The 15163-nt window shown below is 46.6% G+C and overlaps 1 long non-coding RNA gene across 1 annotated transcript; it reads right to left on the reverse strand.

The window, feature by feature from the left end:
* Positions 1-1198: 1198 nt before the first annotated feature.
* On the reverse strand, positions 1199-13528 carry LOC117362530. The gene is made up of 3 exons (XR_004539910.1): positions 13481-13528; positions 1442-1451; positions 1199-1310 (listed from the first exon to the last, which is right to left on the reverse strand). It is a non-coding gene; the product is annotated as an uncharacterized LOC117362530 (long non-coding RNA).
* Between the last annotated feature and the right edge of the window lie 1635 nt (positions 13529-15163).

The following is a 15163-nucleotide window of genomic DNA, read 5'->3' on the forward strand; positions in this document are numbered from 1 at the left end:
TCTCGGTACAGATGAAATTGAATGAATCAAAAACAAAATTACTCTGGCTCGGCCCAAAATTAGAACACCTGCCCACCCTCTTCACACTACCCTCAGGCGCTGCACTGCAGCTTGAGTTCTCAAGCAAGGTCCTTGGCATCATTATCGATTCTTCTCTCTCCCTCAATGACCACCTCAACTCCTTGGCTAAATCATGCTTTTTCAGCCTCCACATGCTGAGGAAAGTAAGATCCTATTTTCGCCAACATTTTGCCATCCTTGTCCAATCCATCATCCTCTCCAAATTAGACTACTGCAATGCCATCTACTTAAGCCTATCAAAAAAAGTCTTCAAAGACTCCAGCTAATCCAGAATACTGCAGCCAAGTTGATCTTTGCAAAACGCAAGACTGACCATGTCTCCCCACTCCTAGCCAAACTTCACTGGCTCCCAGTGATTTCCAGAATCCATTTCAAATGCTCCTGCCTGGCTTTTAAGATCATTCACGGCATCCTTCCTCCCTTAATCCCACTATTTTATAACTCCTCGAGTCCTGACTCTACCAGACCCACCCAAAGGAATAAATTATCCTTCCCCTCTCTACATGATATTCGCTATGCAGGCAAATTGGGAAAATCCCTTCTCTTCAGAATCACAGGTCTTTGGAACGACCTTACTACCCTGCTGCGGAACCTGGGCTCCCTCCGATTATTCTGCAAGCAACTGAAAACCTGGCTTTTCACTAAAATGTAATTCTATCCCCCCTTACTCTTCTCTTCTATATATAAGTTCATGTAAACCTTTTTTTCCTTCTCTTCCTATATTTTAAGTTCTTGTAAACAGTGCTGAGCTCCACAACATCCGTGGAGATGATGCGGTATATAAACTTAAGGTTTAGTTTAGTTTAGTTTAGTAAGTAGTTAAGGCTGCTTTAGAACCTTGGCAGCATTGATTTTATTTGATGCTGCTCTGGCTGGATGTTATTGGCAGCTAGACCATATTCTTTATGGAAAGAGGACCTGAAAATGAGATAGAATTTTGTGAACACTGATTTTATTTATGCACAAGTAGTAAGTAACATAAAAAAGAACCTGGAAAAGAAAGAGGAAATACTTACACATATCTCAGAGGGAGGCAAACATTTTATTTATTGTTAATGATAATTGATAGAGCATTATTTATTTAGACACTTGCAACTTTACATCTGCAACCTTGAACCTGGTTTCCTGAGAGATCTGCCCTGCAAGTGAAATTGAAGATCCAGTTCCAGTTTCTATGGGTGTTCCAGTTTCCAGTGATTTCATCTCATGCTAGCCAACGGAAGAAAGCCCTGCAAAAAGAAGTTTTTATTTCTAACTGTGTTTTTATTTGTGTGCACGCATACATTTTTACAAATAATTTCTAAAAGACACAAATTTGAAAGAATTCTAAGAGTAAAGTAAAATGAGTAAAGGAACTTACCTGTTCAGCACTTCAGAGAAGTGAAGCCATGAAAGAAAGAAAAACAAGTTATTGTTTTGGCACAATTAAAGCTAAAAGGAATACACTATTAAAAGAAAAAGAATATAGAAACTTACCTGGTAGGCAGAAAGTGAAGTAAGTTGTAAAGAATTTAAACACTGTTAGATATCTTAAGACCTGGATGGATCTTAAACCTTTTTAAATATTTGAAAGAACTTTAAAAGATTTTAAACTGATTTTAGCAATGTGGACTGCACTTTAATTATTTATTAAGATTTATCTTTGATGTGCATTATAAACTAAAATACCTCAGCTCAATCTCCATTTGCCTCTTCTTACCAGCAGTTCACTGAAGAATCACATTACTTTGAGACATTGCAAAGTTTTTATTTTTATTTTTATAACAACCGCCGTGTATTCAGGAAGAAGCATACCCGGACCTGGGGTAAATCTCATCTATTACCCGCCATTGTGACCTTAGCTTAACCAGCTGCAGCATTGGGTCAGGGTAGGGCTGAACCCCAGAGGGAGCTCTGGGGGATTACATTATCTTGCTTGGCCAAACCTGTAGACTGAAATGCAACTATCCTGCAGAATGGTTTACAGAAAGATTATGCCACCTCTAATAGAATCCAGTTTCATTTGTCTTTGTCTGATCTGTCATTGATATTTTTACTTTGAATGCCCCCTTCTCTTTTTCTTTTAATTTTCGTATTGTAAACCGTCTAGGTAACCTTTGATAGAAGGTATATCAAATATGTAATAAACTTGGAAACTTCTTGGTTGATGTGAAATGTTGAAACAACCTTTGCTTAAAAGGAAGGTACCGTGCATAGAACAAATTCTGCCTTTGTGATCCTGAGGTATATAGTTCTCTACATGAGTGTGTCTGCAATTCTGAGACCCTTCTCGCTGAGACAATTGCCACTAGAAACACTGTCTTCACCATGATTTCCAGTTGGGATCTGTTCTTTTAGTCCTAATAAGGTCCTAATAAGGTCAATTTAGTCCTAATAAGGTCAATTAAGATTCCATGTCAGAAAAATTTGGTATAATGAAGACCTCAATCTGTGTGCCCTCTTCAAAAATCTGGTCACATCTGGATGAGATTCCTGCAAAATCTTTCCCACTCAGGCTTAAAAGCATAAGAGGCTTACCACCTGTACTTTGAGTGATGCCAGTGCCAGGCATTTCTCTAGACCAGCCTGCAGAAATTCAAGAATCACCAGAACTGGAGCCTTCAGAGGCTCCACATCATCTTTGATGCACCAGAGCTAAAAAAAAACCTTCCAGGTTTTAGCATAGGCTGCAACAGTTGAAAGCTTTTTAGCTCGGAGGAGAGCAGAAAGACTCCCTCCAAATATTCTCTGTGTATTAAGGCAGAGCGCTCAATAACCATGTCATAAGACCAAAGCAATCTGATTTTTCCATGTGGATTGAACTCTGACTGAGTATTCCCATTTGAACCGGTAGCTTGATACATCTGTCCCATTGGAGCCATAACAGACCCATTAACCATGGCTGGTGAGGCCAATCTGGGGCTACTAGGTTCACAAGCCCTAGATGGTTCACGATTCTGCGAATGACCTGGCTATAGTGAGAACACATAAAGCATTCACTGCTCCAGCCAGGGCTGAACCAACGCATCCAACCCTGTGCTGTCTTGTTCATCTCTTTGGCTGTAGAAGTGAGTTGCCTTCATGTTTTTGGCTGAAGCCATCAAGTCCATCACTAGACTTCCCCAGTGTTGCACAATGACATGAAAAGCTCTTCAAGACAGAGACCATTCTCCTGGGTCTAGCATATGCCTGCTGAGAAAAATCAGCCTGTGGCGGAAAAAATAAAGACAAAAGAATTTGCATTTGTGAAATATAAAACAACTCAAGAAGAGGAGTACAGAAAGGAATATCAGATGAAACTGAAAGAAGTCAAGAATGAGATACGTCTTGCGAAAGCACAAGCAGAAGAGCACATGGCTATTAATATAAGAAAGGGAGACAAAAACTTTTTCAGATATATTAGTGAAAGGAAAAAAAACAAAAAATGGAATTAAGAGACTAAAAGAGGTACAAACTAATATGTGGAGAGTGATGAGGAAAAAGCAAATGTGCTAAACAAATAATTCTGTTCAGTGTTCACAGAAGAAAACCCTTGAGAAGGACCACCATTGGTCAGCAAAGATACAACTGAGAATAGAATGGATACTGCACCATTCAGAGAAGAAATTGTGTATGAACAACTTGAAAAATTGAAGGTGGACAAAGCTATGGGACCGGATGGGATCCATCCCAGGATATTGAGGGAGCTCCGAGAGGTTCTGGTAGGTCCTCTTAAAGATTTGTTCAATAAAATCTTTAGAGATGTGAGAGGTTCTGAGGGATTGGAGAAGAGAAGATATGGTCCCTCTTCACAAAAGTGGTTGCAGAGATGAAGCGGGAAACTACAGGCCAGTAAGCCTCACATCAGTGATTGGAAAAATAATGGAAATGTCGATGAAAGAAAGAATGGTAAAATTATGGTCTTACCTGTTAATTTTCTTTCCTTTAGAAGCAGCAGATGAATCCAGACTAGTGGGTATAGCTCACATCGACCAGCAGGTGGAGATAGAGAACTGATTAACAGTTGGCCTTAAAGCCTGGTGTTCCGTCTGTTGATTCAGTTATGCACTCTGCCCAAGCATCCCGAAAGGAGAATGAGCCGCAACAAAACTCCATTCCAGTAGAAAATGTGTCTTTCTCTGCTTAATATGAGCATATGTTTCTCTCTTGTACCTTTTTTTTTTTTTTTTTTTTTTTCAGTAATGAAATAATACACTTACCAACCATAGCCCCAACAAACTCAATCAACTAAACACCCTACACACAACCAGTGCCTCTGGGGAGGGGCTCTGGATTCATCTGCTGCTTCTAAAGGAAAGAAAATTAACAGGTAAGACCATAATTTTACCTTCCATAGCAAAGCAGCAGATGAATCCAGACTAGTGGGATGTAGCAAAGCAAACTCAAACTGGGTGGGACGCCAATGCCGCCTCTGTCAGCACTGCCGCGCCAAAACTCGCCTCTGCACGGGCCGCCACATCTAAACGATAATGCCGTGAAAAAGTATTTGTCGACGACCAAGTGGCCGCTCGGCAAATTTCCTCTAAAGACATCCCCCCGGACTCCGCCCAAGAGGCCGCCAAAGCCCGAGTGGAATGAGCATGAAGGTGCTCCGGTACCTTCTTCCCTGACAACACATACGCCGACGCAATAGTGTCCTTGACCCAACGCGCAATGGACGCTTTAGACGCCGCCACCCCTTTGTTTTTACCCGCGAAAGCGACAAAGAGATGGTCCGACCGACGAAAATCATTCGTCACTTCCAAATAATGGAGAAGCATACGGCGTACATCCAGCAGCCGTAAAGACCCAAAACGTTTCCCCCAATCCTCCCTCCGAAAGGAAGGCAGGAACAAACTCTGGTTCACATGAAAGGAAGAAATAACCTTCGGCAGGAAGGACGGCACCGTACGCACCGACACCCCCGTCTCCGAAAAGCGCAAAAAGGGTTCTCTGCACGAAAGCGCCTGCAGCTCCGATACTCGCCTTGCTGAAGCCATCGCCACCAAAAAAACTGTTTTCAGTGTAACATCTTTCAACGTGGCTGCTGACAGGGGCTCAAAAGGTGCCCCCTGCAACTTCCCAAGGACGAGTTTCAGATCCCACGTTGGACAAATACGCTTTACCGGCGGGCGGATATGGTTCACCCCCTTGAGGAAACGGACCACGTCCGGCTGCGACGCGAGAGCCGAGCGATCCACCCGGCCCCTGTAACAGGCAATGGCCGCCACCTGAACCTTTAAAGAGTTGTAGGCTAACCCTTTCTCCACGCCCTCCTGCAGGAACGCAAGAATAGCCGGCAGAGAAGCCTTAAAGGGCGCCACTCCCTGGCGACCGCACCATGCCTCAAAAATCTTCCAGACTCTCGCATAGGAGGCGGACGTCGAAAGTTTCTTGGCTTTAAGCAGAGTGGCGATCACCCTCTCTGAATAGCCCTTCTTTTTTAGCCTTGACCGCTCAATAGCCAGGCCGTAAGACCAAAGCGGGCCGGATCTTCTATCCAAATGGGCCCCTGAGTCAGTAAGTCCGGCGTTACCTGGAGCGTCACCCGCTCGCCTACCGACAGCTGAATCAGATCTGCGTACCACGGCCGACGCGGCCAATCCGGAGCCACCAGGATGACTCTGCCGCGAAAGCGAGAGATGCGCTGTAACACCCGCCCTATCATGGGCCACGGCGGGAACACATACAGAAGGGAATTCGGAGGCCATGGGAGAGCTAACGCGTCCACCCCCTCCGAACCCTCCGTCTTGCGTCTGCTGAAGAACCGAGGCACCTTCGCATTGCGGGACGAGGCCATGAGATCCATCTCCGGCAAGCCCCACCGACGGACTAGCTGGCTGAACGCTCGAGGAGACAACTCCCACTCTCCCGGATCCAGAAGATTTCTGCTGAGAAAGTCCGCTTGCACGTTTTCGTGACCTGCAATGTATGCCGCCGACAGAAGCGGCACATGCCTCTCCGCCCATCGAAACAAATGTCTTGCCTCTTCTGCTAACTGCGGACTCCGGGTGCCCCCTTGCCGATTGACATAGGCGACCGCCGTGACACTGTCCGAAAAGACTCTGGTCGGCTTGTCCTGAAGTAGTGACTGAAAAGCCAGCAGCGCCAGCCTGACCGCCTTTAATTCCAACAAATTGATGGGCCACTGGGCCTCCTGGACGGACCACCTCCCCTGCACTGACGCCTGCAGGCATTGGGCCCCCCAACCCTGCAGACTGGCATCCGTGGTGACCACTATCCAGTCCGGCGTGGCCAACGGCATGCCCTTCCACAGATGCAACTCGTGGAGCCACCACTGCATGCTGTGAGCTGCTCGACGACTCCATGGGAGACGCACATTGTAGTTCAGAGACGCTGGGGACCAGCGAGAGAGCAGAGACTGTTGCAAGGGCCTCATGTGGTTCCGCGCCCAGGGGACCACCTCCAGAGTCGCCACCATGGAACCCAGCACCTGTACATAATCCCAAGCTCGTGGTCTGGCCGTACCGAGAAGTAGGCGAATTTGAGCCTGTAATTTCTCCCCCCGGTCCCGGGGTAGAAACACCTTCCCCAGAGCCGTGTCGAACCGCACCCCCAGATGCACCAACGACTGCGACGGGGACAGAAAACTCTTGGGAAAGTTGACAACCCACCCCAACGACTGTAGGAGAGAAATCACTCGCTGAGTAACCGCCACACTCTCCTGTCTGGACGAGGCGCGGATTAACCAGTCGTCTAGGTAAGGGTGTACCCGAATCCCTTCCTTGCGGAGGAAGGCGGCTACCACCACCATGACCTTGGAAAAGGTGCGGGGGGCCGTTGCCAAGCCAAAGGGCATTGCCCGAAACTGATAATGCTGGCCCAGAACCGCAAACCGCAGATACCGCTGATGCGGAGGCCAGATCGGAATATGGAGGTATGCCTCCTTGAGATCGAGGGACGTGAGGAACTCTCCCGGTCGTACAGCCGCAATAACCGAGCGCACCGTCTCCATCCGGAAATGGCGAACACTGAGAAATCTGTTGACTCTTTTGAGATCCAGCACCGGCCTGAAGGACCCCCCCTTCTTTGGCACAATGAAGTAAAGGGAATATATACCGGTGCCTACCTCTTCCGGGGGCACCGGCACCACTGCCCCTAGCTCGAGCAGCCCCTGAAGAGTCAACCGGACCGCGTCTCCCTTGGCCGCCCCATTGCACGGGGACACCAAAAAAGAATCTACGACGGGCGAGGCGAACTCTAACTTGTACCCTTCTTGGACAATGTCCAACACCCACTGATCTGACGTGATCGTGGCCCACTCCGCCCGGAACTCTGAAAGCCGGCCCCCTAAGGGAAAGGCGGAGGGAGCCACGCCCCCGTCATTGTGGAGTGCGAGTGGCTGGGGTACGTGTGGACTGCCCCGCCGAGGGTCTCGTCGTACGAAAGGAACCCCTCTGCTGAAACCGTGGTCTCGAAGCAGAGGACGAACCAGCAGCCGATCTGACGAAAGGCTTACCCGACCTGGATCTCCGCACATCCCTGAAGCGCGGTCTCGACGAGGAGGGCCTTACCGGGGGCCTAGCCCTATCCTCTGGTAAACGCTGAGTTTTGGTATCCCCAAAATCCTTCACCAGTTTATCTAAATCTTCACCAAACAAGAAACCCCCTTTAAACGGGAGCCTTACCAGCCGAAACTTAGAAGCAGCATCGGCCGCCCAATGCCGGAGCCATAGGGATCTGCGAGATACCACTGAAAGAGACATCTGCTTCGCAGACGCCCTAATAATATCATACAAGGAGTCCGCCAAATAAGCCAAGCCGGACTCCAAATCGGCCAGCTCCGACTGGACCGAACCCCCAGACTCCATTAAATTATCTGACATCCCTTGCGCCCACTGCAGACATGCTCGTGCCGCATAAGAACTGCAGATGGCGGCCTGCAAGGTAACTGCCGCGACCTCAAAGGACATTTTTAAGGAAGATTCAATCTTCCTATCCTGCGCATCCTTCAACGTCACTCCCCCCTCCACCGGTAAGGTAGTCCGTTTGGTTACCGCGGCCACCAAAGCCTCTACCCTGGGCAATCGAAACTTATCTAGTTCCGCCGGGTCAACCGGATACAAGAGCCGCATGGCTTTTGCAACCCTTAAACTGGCTTCCGGCGTATCCCATTGTGCCGAGATCAGCTCCTGCATGGCTTCATGCACCGGAAAAGACTTAGGTGGCCTACGCGTGCCAGCCATCAGGGGATTACCTGATACCGCAGCCTCCGCCTGCGAAATATTCAGCCCCTGTAAAGCTTTTGAAATCAAGGAAGACAGTTCCTCTCTATGAAATAACCGTAGAGCAGACGGGTCATCCACTTCCTGACCCGGGGGATCCCCTGCATCCCAATCCAGAACCTCCCCCTCCTCCAACGATTCTGGAAGAGAAAAAGGGGATCTTGCCAGAATATCCTCAGCTTCCACTGTCGCCAGCCTGCGCTTCTTTACACCCAGCGCCCCAGCTGGCGACCCCACCGTGCCCTCAGCCGGTCTGCCTGTCTCCCCAGGCAGCACCGCCGACATCGAGGGCACCGGAAGGGACCCATCGACCACCGGTACCGGCGGGGCGGACTGCGCACCCTGTAACAAAAATGCCCGGTGCAGCAGCATCACAAATTCCGGCGAAAATGAATCCCACTGCAGGGCCGCTGAACCGCCCTGCTCCGGGCCGGGGAGCGGGGCCGCGACTTCCGCAATTGCTCCCGCCTCCCCCACTGCCGCTGAACTCCCCCCTGCTAAGGACGAGCTTCGCAGCTCTGACTCACCAATGCGTGCCGGGGACATGTCCCGTGCCTCTGTGACCCGGGTAATCGCCATCTCACAGGCCTGCAACAAGGCACCTTCAGCCAGTGCAAGCTCACACTCGGCCGAGCAAAGGCCCGACGGTGTTCTGCGCGCTCCACAGCGCGAACACCGCTGACCGGCCTCTGTTGCCATGCCGCGTCTTTTTTTATTTTTTTTTTTTACACGCGGCAAACGCCGCCGACTCCCGACTCCGCCCCTAACCGCCCCTTCAGACGGGAACGCGACACCCAAGCCCCGAGGCAGGGAATACACTCACCCCTCTGCTCCCGCGACCCCAGACGCCAGGACACAGCCGGTAAGTGTTCTGCAAGCAAAGCACAGATTGCCAAGCTCAGCCAGAAACAGGAAGTCAATTCTTTTTTTTTTTTTTTTTTTCTTACTGGAATGAAGAAAGAAAGAAGACTCCTGCAGGACAAACAAACCCTCAATCACCCGGAGGGGAGGGTGGAGTAGGGACCTGGGGGGGCCCAGGTGTAACTCCTAAAGCCGGCACCACTCAGCCAGGCACCCCTATCCTACTGAAGAGACAGAGTCTCAACAGAGGAAGTCCACCGAACACCAATATCTCCGTCAGCATCAGAATCCAAGAGCTAGAGGGCTAGCTCAGTCCCTGCTGGGAGATAGAGCAAAACTGAATCAACAGACGGAACACCAGGCTTTAAGGCCAACTGTTAATCAGTTCTCTATCTCCACCTGCTGGTCGATGTGAGCTATACCCACTAGTCTGGATTCATCTGCTGCTTTGCTATGGAAAGTGCAATTCTTAGAATCTAATGGATTACAAGATCTGAGGTAACATGGATTTACTAAAGGCAAATTGTGCCAAATGAATCTGATTGAATTCTTTGACTGGGTGACCAGAGAATTGGATCAAGTATGTGCGCTAGATGTAATTTACTTAGATTTCAGCAAAGCCTTTGACACGGTTCCTCATAGGAGGCTCTTAAACAAACTCTGCGGGCTGAAGTTAGGGCCCAAAGTGGTGAACTGGATTAGAAACTGGTTGACGGACAGACACCAGAGGGTGGTGGTAAATGGAATTTGATCAGAGGAGGGCCAGGAACTTCCTCTTTTATGGAAGGGGGGGGGAAGGCTGATCAGCCCGGCACTTCTGGTTCCTGTTTACAGCATTGGGAAGCAGAGAGAGCTCAGAACTTAGTAGCGGTGGCTTGGGGGCCTGTTACCCAATGGCAGCGGCGGTGCCTTGGGGGAGGGTATGGAGAAAGAAAGGGGGCAAGTAGGGAGACAGAAGAAAGAAAGGGGTCATGGAGAGAGAAAGACAGAAAGAAAGGGGGACAGGGAGACAGAAAGAAAGACAAAGAAAGAAGGGGGGATGAAGAAAGAAAGGGGAGGGGCAGGGAAAGAGGAAGAAAAAGTTGGGGGAGGGAATGAGGTCTGGAGGAAAGGAAACATACAGGAGGCTGAAAGAAGGGAAGAAATATTGGATGCACAGTCAGAAGAAGAAAATACAACCCGAGACTCATGAAATCACCAGACAACAAAGGTAAGAAAAATATTTTATTTTCAATTTAGTGATCAAAATGTGTCCGTTTTGAGAATTTATATCTGTTGTCTATATTTTGTACTTTGGCCCCCTTTTACTAAACTGCAATAGCAGTTTTTAGCACAGGGGGCCTATGAGCATCAAGAGCAGCGTGGGGTATTCAGCGCAGCTCCCTGTGCTAAAAACCGCTGTCGTGGTTTAGTAAAAAGGGAAGGGGTATATTTGTCTATTTTTGTATAGTTGTTACTGAGGTGACATTGCATAAAGTCATCTGATTTGACCTCTTTAAAAAAAAACCCAGAATATAAATGATAATTAACATTTTCTCTGTGTACAGTGTGCTTTGTGTTTTTTAAATTTTGTTGTTGGTAGATCATTTTGACTTGGTCATTTTAAAAGTAGCTTGCAAGCCCAAAAAGTGTGGGTACCCCTGACCTACAGCATGGCAGCTAGTGGAGCCAAAGGTCAAAGTAGGTGTGGTTAGGGGAAGAGATGACCTTAAGCACCACTAGGTGCTATGACGATTCTCCCAAAAACTTAGGTGCTAGGAATGTAGGCATTACCTGTGCCTAAGTTTTTTTCTTAGGCACCGCTAGCCGTGATTCTGTTAACGGCGCCTTAGAGTGACTGACATGCGGCAGTGCAGTTTTTCTAGGCAGGAGCTTATTTACCACTACTTCTACTATTAATTATTTCTATAGCGCTACCAGGGGCACGCACCGCTGCACAGTCACAAAGAATAAGAAAACAGTCCCTGATCAAAAGAGCTTACAATCTAAACAGACAAGTCAGAGAAAAAGGATGTCATGGATACAGTTAAGGGGAACAGTTAATCAGCGGGTTAGGTTGGAGGGTAGAGAAGTAGGGTTAAGGATTGAAAACTATATAAAAAATGTGAGTTTTCAGTCTGCTTTTAAACAAAGAAAGGGAAGGGGCTTGATGAACAAACTCGAGTAATTTATTCCAGGCATAGGGGGCAGCTAGATGAAAGGAACGAAGTCTGGAATTGGCAGTGGAGGATAAGGGTAACGCTAACAGTGAATTAACTGAGGAACAGAGTTCTCTGGGAGGTGTATAAGGAGAGAGAAGCGAGGAGAGATATTGAGGGGCAGCAGAATGAACACACTTGTAGGTCAGCAATAAGATCTTGAACTGTATGCAATGGCCGATAGGAAGCCAGTGAAGGGACTTAAGGAGAGGGGTGACATGAGCATAGCGAGGTTGGTAGAAGATGAGTCGTGCAGCAGAGTTTTGCATAGATTACAAAGGGGAGAGGTGACACTGCGGGATACCAGTTAGGAGTAGATTGCAGTAATCTATGCATGAGGCTACAAGAGCTTGGACAAGGGTCCAGGTAGTGTGATATTGAAGAGATAGGTCTTAGCAGCTTGTTGGATATGCATGGAAAATGAGAGGTCAGAATCGAAGACCACTCCAAGGTTGCAAGCAGAGAGACTGGAACAATGACAGTATTATTAACCGAGATGGAGAAAGGAGGAGAAGGAGGAGCAGAGGGTATAGGAGGACATCCAGGAAGCAATGTCAACCAAACAAGCAGCGACTTTTTCCTGGACTTTAAGTGAAATTTCAGGTGTAGAGAGGTAGATCTGGGAGTCATCAAAAGGGTTGCCTCAAATGCATTGCAAAATGAATTCACCTGTGACATTTAAAACAAATTGGAGAAAATATTTTATGCGCCATGCACAATTAAGCTTTGGAATTTAATGTCTGAGCACGTGTTGGAAGCAATTTCTGGTTTATCTGATACACTGCTCATCAAGTTGGGTTACTTGACTGATTTACACATCAAAAGCTAAAATTACATTCAAAAAATTAATAAATTAATTATAAAACATACAAAAGAGAATAAAGTATATTGCACTCCAACAATCCAACAAATAAATACAATTAAACATAACGAAAGTCAGCAGCAGAACAAGTATAACATGCAACTCTATGATTTAGGGATTTATCAAGTATAAGCATTTATAAGCAGAGCCAATATTAAGTGGGGTTCAAACAGGTAGCCCCAGGAGCCCAAAATCTACTCAAAAGAAAGGACAGTCTTCCTGTTGCTGGCTGAGAGGCCCCTTCCCAAATTTCTGCCATGGGCTGGTCCCTAGCATGTCTAACATAGGCCCTGATCAGTTATAGGCCAATAAATCAGTCTGTGGTCCATTGCAAAAGCTTTCTGGTATTTCCCCACCTGGACTGGTCACTATAAATAAACAACAGGACACTGGGCTAGATGGACTTTTGGTCTGACTCAGTAAAGCGATTATTGTTCTTAGGGCTCCTTTTACTAAGCTGCGGTAGCATTTTTAGCGCACACTGAAGATTAGCACGCGCTAAACCCCGCACTACGTGGAAAAACTAACGCCAGCTCTATGGAGGTGTTAGCGTCTAGTGTGCACTAAAACCGCTAGCGCAGCTTAGTAAAAGGAGCCCTTAGTTTTCTGGAAAGAAAATAAAAAGTAGTCATATTGTAACAGCATCCTTGAAATAATGTGTTTTTCGGCTGACCTTGAATTATTTTCATTTGCTTTCAATATAATATATCAAAGATACCTTTGAAGAAGAAATACATAAATTTCACCAATCAAGAAAAATTTATAACATCACAAAGTGAATCTAAAAATGAAACAAAATCAATTCAACAGTGGAGATTTATGATAGGTGATAGAATAAAGGAGGACAAGAACAAATACCATAGAAGCTAGATCCAATGAAAAAGGAAAAAGAAATAAAGTAGAACTCTCCCAAAATACAATAATGACCAGACCACCTCTAATGGATGGCATCACTAACTTTCTTCCACCTAGAACAGGGGTAGGCAATTCCAGTCTGCGAGAGCCGGAGCCAGTTCAGGTTTTCAGGATATCCACAATAAATATGCATGAGATAGATTTGCATCTCAAGGAGGCAGCGCATGCAAATCCATCTCATACATATTCATTGTGGATATCCTGAAAACCTGACCTGGCTCCGGCTCTCGAGGACTGGAATTGCCTACCCCTGACCTAGAAGAAAAAACTTTAACAGAGTGGGTTCACTGAATATAAAAGTGTTATTCTTAACTCAAATTATACATTTACAAGCAAATCTTTCCACCAAAAGAGCTTACCTCCTAGCACATAGCCAGGAGCTGTTTTCTTCTCTCCTGGGTCCACCTACAAACATTGAGAAATATTAGAATTTTTCCTTCCAGAAAGAAACCTATTGACATATAAAATATAAATGCATAATAGCCGCCTTATCCTGCAAAAAAAGTCCAAAGTAAATGAACAAGATAGTCCTCTTGATTGATGACTTCCGCTTCTGATCCTTCTAGGATCCTCGTCAAGTTCAGGCTATCTGATGTAACATCCACCACTAAAACTTCCTGTTGGTTATCAGATCTCCCCTTCTCCCATATAGAAAGACTGTATATTTTATTAAAGAGTAGGTACAGTCAGTGGCGTACCTAGCTTATGTGACACCCGGGGCCCATCATTTTTGACACCCGCCATCTGTACGAAAAACATGATTTTTAGTAACAAGCCACATGTCACGCATGAGTACTTAGGAAAAGGCAGCATCTTACATACTGCAGTGAGCAGTACAACATCAATACACCCATTGTAAAACTAAACAAGCCAGACTAGTACAGATCAATCCTGCAGTCAATCCTAACAAAAGAAACATGTCTTTCGAACACACAGAACACAGAAAACACCTTCGCCTAGTATGGAATATGTAATCACAAACTAACCCCTCCCTCTTTTACAAAACTGTAGTGTGGATTTTAGCCATGACGGTAATAGCTCTGATGCTCATAGAATTATGAGCATCAGAGCTGCTACCACCATGGATGGCGCTAAAAAACGCTCCACAGTTTTGTAAAAGGGGGGATAAAATAGAAATACATAGACAAAGGTTAAATTGAACCATTAAGAAGCTGGAGTCTGCATACAGTGCACCACAGAAACAGTGTCACATGTCTCCTAAAGCAATAAATAAATAGAAAATTTTTTTCTACCTTTGTCTTCTGTGGTTTCTGCTTTCCTCATCTTTTTGCAACTCTCTTCCTTCCATCCACTGTCTGCCGTCTCTCTTCCCCTATATGGCATCTTCTCTTCTTCTATGCCCCTTCGAGAAACTGTATGCCTCCCCCTTCCATCTCCCCTTTCACCCCCATTGGTCTGGCATCCCTCTCCTCTCCTTCCCTCTCCCACACCTTTCCTCTACAATCCCTTTCCCTTTTTTCCCTCATTTTCCTTTTCTGCATCTGTCTAAATTACGTTCTTACTACCCTCTCATCAATGTCCTTTTTTACTGTCTACCTAAAGCTTGCCACCTCTTTCCCTCACCCCTCTAGTGTTTCCCTAACTCAATCCTTTTCTCTCCATCATATGCCCTCCTTCCATCATGTACCCTCTTTCTCCAACCCTTCCATCTAGTACCTTCTCCTCTCTCTGTCCACTTCCATCCAGCGTCTGCTCCCCTCTTTCTCTCCTCCCATTTCCTTCCTGCATTTGCTCCCTTATCTCTCCCATCTGCACTTCCATCCAGCATAGGCTCCCCACTACCATCTGCCCTTTCTCTCGCCATCCATCCCTCTTCAATCAGCATCTGCCCCCTTTCTTTCCCTCCAATATCCTTCCCTTTCTCTGTACATCAATTCTATCAGCACCACCCTTCCATACCACCCTGCCCCCTTTCTTTCCCTCCACCACTCTTCCATTCCAACAATCCTATTCTTTTCTCTCTCTTCATGCAGCAAGGTACCTTGATGACTGTAGCTGCCGGCTGCCAGTCCATCCCACTC

Source organism: Geotrypetes seraphini, chromosome 1 (assembly GCF_902459505.1).
Source record: "Geotrypetes seraphini chromosome 1, aGeoSer1.1, whole genome shotgun sequence".
NCBI lineage: Eukaryota > Metazoa > Chordata > Amphibia > Gymnophiona > Dermophiidae > Geotrypetes > Geotrypetes seraphini.